General features: G+C 38.0%; 1 long non-coding RNA gene and 1 other non-coding gene across 4 annotated transcripts; both read left to right on the top strand.

Moving 5' to 3' along the window:
* The first annotated feature begins 288 nt into the window (after positions 1-288).
* On the top strand, positions 289-10,695 carry LOC139193691 (uncharacterized). Of its 3 annotated transcripts, none has more exons than XR_011578086.1 (6): positions 289-504; positions 620-708; positions 2,629-2,704; positions 2,846-2,935; positions 9,733-9,780; positions 10,487-10,695. It is a non-coding gene; the product is annotated as an uncharacterized lncRNA (long non-coding RNA). The 3 variants fall into 3 exon arrangements; XR_011578084.1 differs by having other exon boundaries at positions 611-708; XR_011578085.1 differs by having other exon boundaries at positions 310-504; positions 594-708.
* On the top strand, positions 3,507-3,609 carry LOC139193925 (small nucleolar RNA Z103). Its single transcript, XR_011578468.1, has one exon. It is a non-coding gene; the product is annotated as a small nucleolar RNA Z103 (small nucleolar RNA).
* Positions 10,696-11,211: the final 516 nt, after the last annotated feature.

Here is an 11,211-nt window from a genome sequence, read left to right as displayed (position 1 = left end):
ACAACTTTGGAAGAGACTCTAAGAAAAGACTTAGAGTACTTGGATCTAACGGAGGACATGACACAAAACCGAGCGCAATGGCGTTCTAGGATTCATATAGCCGACCCCACTTAGTGGGAAAAGGCTTTGTTGTTGTTGTTGTTGGTGGTGGTTTTCTGATCTGGGCATTTCCCTCTTCGTCTGACCGTTTGTTTTTTTCTCAAATCCTCCGATTCTCTCAAATATTTTCACAAAATATTCGCCGAAGAGATCCTGATTTTTGTTTTTGGAGGGATTTTCTTTGTGGTCCCTGTTTTGAGGGGCGTTGTGCATCTCTGTAACCCTAGGGTTGTGATTTTTTGGGTGGATACTTATAAAATTGGTTTCTAGAATTCCTTAATCTGCAATCGGCAGGCTAAGATTTCACAGTATTTGTCTTCTTTTCCGTCTGGGATTCCGGAGTTGTCGCCCGATTTTTTTCGAATTTTTAGCCCACTCTGGGCGCGGCATGTGTTCAGATCTCAGGTATATTTTATAACAACTGTATGAGAGTATTTTTGTTTTGGATTTTTGTTAATTTGGACCAAACCCTAACGGTTTGGTTTTGCGGTGAGTTGTGTTGTTTTGTTAGGGATTTCAGGCCAGGCTAAAACGGTATTCTGCGTTTTGCTTTCTCAGTTGATGAATATGAGATTTGACAGCTGCTGGGACGGTGCTGGTACTTTTTGGGTATGATTTTTGTCCTCCTGTTTTTTCCCAAGTTGAACATGCATTTATAATTGTTGGATTAAAGTGCATGTGTAATTTTTGGGAAGAGATGAGAAAAATAACTGCATATTTGGGAAGCTTTGTGTTATTGGCTTTAATCCTACAAAGGGAACACGAACAGGGAGAGGAAGAGAGAAAAACATTAATTTTAATTGTGATTTTTAAGTTTTTTATAGAATTGAAATTAAAAGTACCCGATTGTATAATTTGATCATGTGGAAGATATAATTAGTATGCTTTGTTTAATATGTGTTATTTTCTCGGATTTGTGGTGAAAATTGATAGTTTGACGTGGAAACATTTGTGTTCTACTTTTTTGTGATAATTTTGAAAAGTTTTTCAAATATTATATGGATGATATATAGTTGACTTACCAAATAATATAAGGTTGTGTCATGGTTTAATGTTTCTACATTTCTTAACTGTTAGGATTATTTGTTTCCTTTCTGAAATTTTCACCTCTTGCTTTTCAATTAAGCAGACTGATTACTGTTTGCAATTTTGTGGTGTGTCATTGATTAATGTTACTGAATTATTTTGATTAATTCAAATTGGAAGGTAACTTTGGAAGATTATATCACATAAACCTGTTAAACTATAGGGAGAAGTGCAACTATAGTTATTAGATTATTGCTTATGATCTTTTCATGCATGATGGTATGATAACACTAATTTTTAAGCCTCCACAAACTTACTGAAGTTACTTGTGAAGATGAAAATAGGCGCTTATTAGACTAGATTGTGTTTGAGTGGTTTGGATGGGTCTATATTTGTTAAATTTTGTGCGGAAGTCTTTCTTTGCTTAAATTGTCCATTTTTAGGGTAGCCTGATAAGCATCTCCAACAACTCTACAGATTAGTTGAAGCTGTTGATTATACACATCGTATAGTGTGTATGGAAATAATGTGTACCTATTTATTTTCTTATATTCAACTAAGCTTCAATAGAAAATGTATCTGATTGAAGAAATATTGGTAAAGCAAAATTTTTAAAAAAGCTTTACAGGCTGATTAAATAGGAGATTAAACTAAAATACTTGCCAGGAACAATATTGGCCACAAATTTTTCATACCAAGAACCACTTTTACAGCAACTGAAAGTAAATGGCCTTTTATTTTTAAAATGTGCCGATTCCGAATCAGACCATGTTATGCAATGACTATTAACAAAAGTCAAGGACAATTTTAAAACAAGTTGGGTTATATCTTCCTAAGCCTGTTTTTACCCATAGTTGATTATATGTTGCTTTATCTAGAGTGACATAAAAAGGTTTAAAATTTTTAATAGGGAATGGAGAAAACAATGTAAACAACTATACCATAAATATACTATTTAAAGATGTCTTACAAATTTAGAATCAAATTGTTAGTTTAATTAACCCATTTTTAAATGTTTTTATATTTGTTGGATACAATTGAAGCAACCGTATAGTGTTTGACTATAGTTCGCAAATCACTGCTAACCATTATAAACATGCGTTTTTAATGTATGCATAATTAACAGTGCATTCACTGCAAGGGCAAGACAGAATACAACGTTTAGTCCATGTTGGAAACAAAGGTTAGATAGGTTTATATAAAATCAAAATTGGTTATGCTTACATGTTACAAACTTAGTTTAATTTCGTTGCAACTGTTCTTTTTTCACTTCGCTTACATAAAAAATAAATAAATTTTAGTCCAGCTTGATAAATTTTTGGAAATTCTTGCATTGATCATTTTTTAATCTTCATGATACATATCAATCGTATTTAATTCAAAATAAATTGATCGTTTTGAAATAACATACTTCTCTTAACTATAGTAAAATCTGAAAAATATTTGTTTTATCTCTTTTATCTACCCAGTTTAATAAATCAAGTGTACATAATTAATGTTTAGGTGTGCAATAAGGTATCAAGAAGGGTTGATCAAAGAACCAATCACAAGTATCGACACGTTTCCGCTCCCTACTTTGGTAAGGAAAAAAATTTATATTCCATTTACATTTAATTTTGTTTAGACGTTCGTGTTTTTAATGTTTCCTCATCTGACTTCCATATATATCAAAATAATAGTAATTTTTTGTTTCTGTGTAAATTTGTAAATACTGTACAAGAAACTGCGATGATAGAGAGGAACAAACATAAAATAATTATTGGCTATACCACAGATCCTATATCTTAAACTGCAACGCAAGGATTCAGTGGTATGTGGAAAAATTCTGACTTTATTAGCTTTCTTTTATTAACGTTTTGCATTTAAATTCAATCTCTACTAACGTTTTTCTTCAGGGGAATTAGCTGTTGCCAATATAGATAAAGACTATCTTCTTTTCACCTGGTATGAATACATGACTATTGCTTGCTTGCCCGCTAAGGGGTTATGTTAGACGTCCAAAAGTATTACTAAGGGGTTATGTTGGACGTCCAAAAGTATTACTTAGGACGTCCCCACCAGAGATATACCCTCTCCACATGTCTTCATTCAACCAAAGAACACCAAGGAAATAGAGAAATTGTTAAATCTATCCATATATCATTTCCATTACTAATTAGTTAGGTTTAACAATTCCCCTACTCTTGAGGTGTTATTTGACTTAGTTAAAACATGTGGACGAAGTATACCTTTGGTGTGAGTGTCTTTGTTTATACTTTTTGACGACCATCTTAAACCTCTCAATGAACAGTCGAGTGATTAGCCATGTGTTTAGAGCAGGTTAAAAGAAGAAAGTATTTGGCTATAAATTGGTAACAGTTGATTCCTCTTAAGAGAACAAAATGGAAATGATGATTATTTCTCCAAATGATGGAAGCTGAAATAATTCAGCAAATTACATCTCTGTGTTATACAGAAACACCAAATCAAATATATTTGATCCATCTTTATATGCTCTTTTATTTCATTTGTACAATGAAAATCCTATGAAATTAATTGCTAATTGACAATGTTACTCTTCAGATAATTTCGTCTGCTATTTTTATTAAAACCATTTAACTAAATTCTGCTTAAGTGTCTTTTTGTAGCATATTCTAAGCTTTTAAATACATTTTGTATCTCACTGTTTAATTTGGTTGAGTTAAGCTCACCAAATTTGATTACAATCTTCGCTTTCTATTGGAGAAAGCGTACGATAGGGTCCCAAGAGACATTCTTTGGAGGATTTTAGAGAAGAAAGGAGTACGAGTAGCATATATCCAAGCTATAAAGGATATGTATGAAGGAGCAAAGACTGCCGTAAGAACTCATGAAGGACAAACTGAAAGCTTTCCCATAACTGTAGGATTACATCAAGGCTCATCCTTAAGTCCTTACCTTTTTGCGTTGGTAATGGATGAGTTAACAGGACATATTCAAGATGATATTCCTTGGTGTATGCTTTTCGCAGACGATATAGTGTTGATAGATGAAACTCAGGAAGGGGTAAATGCAAAGCTTAACCTTTGGAAAGAAGTGTTGGAATCTAAAGGTCTTCGCCTAAGCCGATCAAAGACAGAATATATGGAGTGCAAGTTCAGTGCAAATGGAGGCCAAAACGAGTTAGGGGTGAGGATCGGTGATCAAGAAATACCAAAGAGCGATCGTTTTCGTTACCTAGGATCTATCTTGCAAAAGAACGGAGAATTAAATGGAGATCTCAACCATAGAATACAAGCTGGATGGATGAAGTGGAAGAGTGCATCCGGCGTGTTGTGTGACCGCCGTATGCCACTGAAGCTCAAGGGAAAATTTTATAGGACGGCAATAAGGCCGGCGATGCTGTATGGCACAGAATGTTGGGCGGTGAAGCATCAACACGTACACAAAATGGGTGTAGCGAAGATGAGGATGCTTCGTTGGATGTGTGGGCACACGAGAAAGGATAAGATTAGGAATGAGGATATCCGGGGTAAAGTAGGAGTAGCCGAAATTGAAGGAAAGATGAGAGAAAATCGGTTACGGTGGTTTGGACATGTGCAAAGAAGGCCTACTGACGCTCCGATTAGAAGATGCGACTATGGGACAGAGGTTCAGGGCCGAAGGGGTAGAGGAAGACCTAGGAAAACTTTGGAAGAGACTCTAAGAAAAGACTTAGAGTACTTGGATCTAACGAAGGACATGACACAGGACCGAGCACAATGGCGTTCTAAGATTCATGTAGCCGATCCCACTCAGTGACTTGGATTTTCCAAGTCTCCAACCGAGAAGTTTTCCTCACTCAGGAAATTAAGGGAACACTACCTCAACCTACATGCTCCACTCACAAAGCTCCAACAAAAGAAAATTCAAAGAACATAGCGAAGAAGGCTTTGGTGTATTTAACACAATACGTTGAAATGAAGGAAAACTTATTTATTGATATCCCCGATAAGCTACAAATATGTACATATACATGAGTCAAAATAAACAAACAAGAGAGAGCCTTCACAAAGGTTGCTTAGGAGAAGTCGCAGCAGTCGGTAGAGCCCCAGAAAGAGAAGGCACCGGAGGGGGATCATTCGGAGCCTCAGTACTGGACAGAACCCTAGAAGGAGGAGGCATCAGAGGTTGATCATTTGGAGCTTCATTACGCGGTACAGCCCCAGAAGACGAAGGCAATAAATGCCTTTGGAACAAACCCACAAATCTCTGATGATCAAGTAAAACCTGACCATCAGATTCCTTCATCTGGTCCAGCTTCCTCTTCATGTTTGTAGCATAGTCATGTGCGAGACGGTGCAACTGTTTATTCTCATGCTTGAGCCCTCTAATCTCCTGTTTGAGACTCATCACTTCAGCCGCCAATGATTCAACTTGGCGGGTTCGAGCAAATAGGCGTTGGGCCATATTAGACACAGAACCTGCACACTGAACACTGAGAGCCAGAGAATCCTTAACAGCTAACTCATCAGATCGTTTGGAAAGTAGTCTGTTATCTTTGGGAGTGAGAAGGTTCCTGGCCACCACCGCAGTGGTCATATCATTCTTCATAACGGAATCCCCAACGGTAAGAGGACCAGTAGGGGAGACGAAGGATGGGCGCCATATGTTGTCTGGAGAAGGCGGGGCTGCCTCTTCAACAAGGTTCAAGTCAAAACGACGGTCGGAGGGGCCAGACATTTTCAAAGGTGTTGAAGAGAGAAGAGGTCGAACAAATCAAGATCTTAGAAGTGTAAGAATGGAGCTTCTACTGGTGGAGATTCAAGTGTGCTTTGGAACTTAATGCCAGCCCCTATAAAAATCTGCACTCGACGGAGCTTCAGAAATCGAAGAGGCGCCTGCTCAGAAATCGAAGAGGCGTTTGCTTTCTCAAAAGCTGGGCTGCTCAGAGACCACGAGGGTCGATCTCAGAAATCGAAGAGGCGTCTTCTTTCTCAAAAGTTGGGCTGCTCAAAGACCACGAAGGCCGATCTCAGAAATCGAAGAGGCGCTTGCTTTCTCAAAAGTTGGGCTGCTCAGAGACCACGAGGGCCGATCTCAGAAATCGAAGAGGCACCTACTTTTCCAGCCTTGGCAGCACCTGTCACACGCACACTCAGCTTTGCGGAAATTATGGGCATTCTGTCGAAGACTTCTGGTGAAGTAGAAAGCACATGAGTCTTACTGTTCAATCACCCACTTCCCACACGCAATAGTAGTTCATGTGTATCACAGATAACTTTGCCAAAGTTCTCTGCCAAAGTTGAGCACGTGAAGCTTGCAGCTTCCACTACATCGCTCTGACCAAGACGGGTAAAAGAATAGCAAAGAAACAGCACTAACAAAGTTTAGACACATAAATTTTGAAGGTCTAGCTACCCCATATTATTACCCACAAGGGTAAAGGAACAGTATCACTGCTGGATAATTGGAAAGTCCTTGTGTGTCAACCTCTGTGCTTCGTGGCAAGGTAGACTAGCAAACATGCCCAACCTTTACTCACATTCGAGAAAACACTCCCAACAAGATTGCTTGCTCCAAAATCGAAGAGGCACCGTCCTCCGAATCTCGAGAGCCAGACTCCCAACATGACTACTTTCTCAAAAATCGAAGAGAGGGTAAAGAAACAGTACCATTGCTGGATAATTGGAAAGTCCCTGTGTGTCAACCTCTGTGCTTCGTGGCAAGGTAGACTAGCAAACATGCCCAACCTTTACTCACATTCGAGAAAACACTCCCAACAAGATTGCTTGCTCCAAAATCGAAGAGGCACCGCCCTCCGAATCTCGAGAGCCAGACTCCCAACATGATTACTTTCTCAAAAATCGAAGAGACATCGTTCTCCGAATCTCGAGAGCCAGATCCCTGATAGGATTGCTTGTTTGAAAACCGAAGAGGCAACACTTTCCCAACTACAAGAGCCGGATCTCCTTGGATAAAGCTATCTGTAATCTTCACACGCAACATCAGCTTTCCACATACCACAGACCACTTTTTCAAAGTGCTCTGACAGGGTAAAGGAATAGCATTACTACTTGTTGTTAAGGAGACTCCTATATATGTCAACCTCCATCCCCAACGGACAGACAGACCTGCAAAAATGCTCAACCCTTCCTCATATATGAGAGGGCACTCTCAACGAAGCCTTTCGAAATATTCAGCTTTCTTTCCCCCCGATAATACCTCTGCAAACAAGTTATACTAGAGCAAGAATATCTCATATCATCAGGGTTAAAAGCAAGAGTATCCCATATCATGCTTTTTCCCTGTCTTTTCCTTTGGCCTTGTTCTTACCTGCAAGACAAGGAGAAAGAGAGCAATCAGTCAGCACTTGGAATCAAGCTTCCAGCCAGGAACTGACTGCCTGGAACTTACTTACCTGGCATTGCTCTCGAGTACTCATCTTCAACATCTTATGCTTCCAGGGAAGATACCGCATCTGCCTGAGGAACAGATAGGGCAAGTGAGAAGGATACAAGGAAGCATGTGGAGACAAGCGTAACAGCACACGTGCCGATACATCCATTACTCTGTCAAAGCAAAAGTATCCCATATCAGTAGGGTCGAACGTACTCTAGATTTGATGGACTTGTTTTGACCCTCAAATTCTTCAGTCGGCCTTATACTCTGGAGGAAACCAGAAAACCCTCCAGCTCAGTTCAAGAATAAGCCTGTGGAAAGTTACTTCTTCAAAAGCAAAAGTATCCCATATCATCTCTTCTCATTTTTCTTCTCTTTATCCTTCATGCTGCCTGCAAGATAGGGAGAATGTGAACAATCAGCCGGAGCTCTGATTGCTTACCTTGTCTGTCACCTCTTTCAGCAAATCCCCTAGCTCGGCAACTTGAGGGACTCCTACTACATGGTTTGTATCGCGCTTGACCAAGCCTGAAACTACAAGTAAGCTTCAAGTGAAATTGATACATTACCTTGTGCATCTCCACCAGTTAAAGATACCACCCCTGGATGGAGGAAGAGTACTTCCAGAGAAGATGCCACATCTACCTATGAGACAGATAAGGCAAGTCAAGACGATACCACATTCCGATACTTAGAAGTTTCGTGATTACGAGATCATTCTCCCACAATATTTCCTAATGTCATTTGTACTAAATCATTCACCTGTACTCACTAAAGGAAAGCTTGAACCTATGTACTTGTGTAAACCCTTCACAATTAATGAGAACTCCTCTATTCCGTGGACGTAGCCAATCTGGGTGAACCACGTACATCTTGTGTTTGCTTTCCTATCTATATCCATTTATATACTTATCCACACTAATGATCGGAGCAATCTAGCGAAGATCACAAAAAGCGACCGTTTTCGCTACCTAGGATATATCGTGCAAGAGAACGGAGAATTAGAGAGAGATCTCAACCATAGAATAGAAGTTGGATAGATGAAGTGTAAGAGTGCATCCGGCGGGTTGTGTGACCGTCGTAGGCCACTGAAGCTCAAGGGAAAATTTTATAGGACGGCAATAAGGCCAGCGATGTTGTATGGCACAGAATGTTGGGCGGTGAAGCATCAACACGTACACAAAATGGGTGTGGCGGAGACGAGGATGCTTCGTGGGATGTGTGGGCACACAAGAAATGATAAGATTGGAAATGAGGATATTCGAGGTAAAGTAGGAGTGGCCGAAATTGAAGGAAAGATGAGAGAAAATCGGTTCCGGTGATTTGGACATGTGCAAAGAAGGCCTACTGACGCTCCGGTTCGAAGATGTGACTACGGGACAGAGGTTCAGGGCCAAAGGGGTAGAGGAAGACCTAGGAAAACTTTGGAAGAGACTCTAAGAAAAGACTTAGAGTACTTGGTTCTAACGGAGGACATGACACAAAACCGAGCGCAATGGCGTTCTAGGATTCATATAGCCGACCCCACTTAGTGGGAAAAGGCTTTGTTGTTGTTGTTGTTGTTGTTGTCGGGTGTAATTTGAACTTTTTAACATCCTTTTCTAATCTTTGCACATCATCTCATTTCCTTTTACAGATAGTGCATCAATTTGTAATTTCACTGCCTTAATATGTTCCTGCAATAAGTTAACCCATGTTTATCGACAAATTTTTACTAATTATAATTGCTTCATTCTCATTTTGTCTAGAAACTGTTCTTGGGCTTACTTATGCTGGTGAAACTGCAAACATCAACATAGATTAATTTAGACTAATTTCTATTTTCAATCCACTTATTCAGCTTTGTGTCAAAAACAGGTATGTGCAACTTTACTATTCTCCATTTGTATATTTTTGCAATTTTCTCTTTTGGTATCGAAATCAATTTGATCATAGTTGATTGTGTTCCAAAATGACCTGACTTCCAAAATGCATGAATTGAATGTGAATTCCAATATACATGACTGATTAAATGAATAATGATTGGTCCCACTTTGATTGGATTCAACTACGGTAAAATCCTTACTGCAACTCAGAAATTTTTAAAAGCTAATCAAATGGGATTGTTTTGTTTAAATCAAAATTTGATCCTTTTTTTTTTTTAATTTTTATGAAATTGTAATGGAATGGTGAATTTGCCAAGTATATCTTAGATTTTTTATTGCACATTCATCTACCCACAACTGTTACTTTCTGTCTCTTAACTGGATGAATTTTTATAATTGCCAGGACTTGCTGTTGCAATGCTTTTGATGAATACAAAGCTTCTTTAGCATGGTGAGTTAAAGTTGCATATCATTTTTTTACCTAATGGAATGCATTATGTTACTAGCTTAGCAACTACCGGATACCAATTGTTATCTTAACAGAGTCTTTAACAATTGGTAAAGTACAGATAAATATGTCAAAGTTTAAATTGTACAAATGAAAATCAATTTTAACAACTCCTAACTCAAGTTTCTCAATAATTTGATGCTCCTGTCAATTTGTATACTGCTATTTTACATTTTGCTGGTAAACTACAGATAAATATGTAAAAGTCTAAATTGCTCCTGTCAATTTATATTCTGCTGTTTTATGTTTTTTGTATATAACTACACCTATCAATTGAAAACCACAAAAACTACCTAAATAAAATGTCTGATCTAAATTTTTTTTCCATTCAGATAAAAAAAATAAAAGAATCTATATCATCTTTTGTATACAAACTTATATCAATCAAATTTTCTGCATAAAAAGATTTTCCGGCCAACCTAGAAAGTATAAATCTTCTAAGACATAATCACTCATGTCTTTCAAACTTTGTAGTTTTTACTTCTCTATGTATCTATTCTGTCTTGCATTTTTTATTCGTTTTGAAACCATAATTGAGTGTACCATAACACTACAATTTTTCATAAACTTGTCCCAAAAATATAGTTTCTTATATGATACTCTTACACTCACTTTTATTAACTTTTGTTACACAATCAACCACTTACAGATCATGCTGTTCATACAGTGGTACAAAGAATTCCAAGAGCCTCATTCATACAGTGGTTCAAAGAATTCCAACAGCCTCATTCGCCCAATTTATACTCTTTGGATGTTATAGTGTAACAATTTTTTATAGCTTTGGAACATTTTTTTTATACGGTTTCTAATCCCGCAGCAATGCGCGGGTATTATATCTAGTATTTACTAATCCAACAAGATCATCTCATGATTCTTTTGGTGAGGATCCTAAGGATCCGTGAATTGTATCCGTTCATCGTATATCGTGCGGTCAGTTTTTGTCATGTACTATTTATGTTTAATTTTAAATAAAAATGTTTAAAATAATTTTTGATCGCATAATGTGCGATGAACAGACATGATTTACAAATTCCCAGGATCCTCACAAAGAGGATCCAGATTCTATACTAATCAACATTTAAAACTTATGTGAGATGGGAAGGGAGTTTTACTTCAGTACAAAACATGATAAAATTAAACAAATCCTCATGTCATTCGTTTTGCATTTTGACCTCTCCTCTTATAAACTGTGCTGAATGCTGCACATGAACCGTCGATTTCCCCCGCAAAGAAGGGATTCTCCATCGTCATCACCATTGGTGTTCTCTTCCTGCTTTCCTTTGCCCAGAAATTGGGAGCCTATGTACAACAAAAAGTGCGGATTTCTAAATCCCACCTATATAGAATTACTTGAGTTTCTCAAAACGTAATGCA

Source organism: Malus domestica, chromosome 17 (assembly GCF_042453785.1).
Source record: "Malus domestica chromosome 17, GDT2T_hap1".
Taxonomy (NCBI): Eukaryota; Viridiplantae; Streptophyta; class Magnoliopsida; order Rosales; family Rosaceae; genus Malus; species Malus domestica.
The sequence above is the reverse complement of the archived record's forward strand: the minus strand, read 5'-3'. Positions and strand labels throughout refer to the sequence as shown.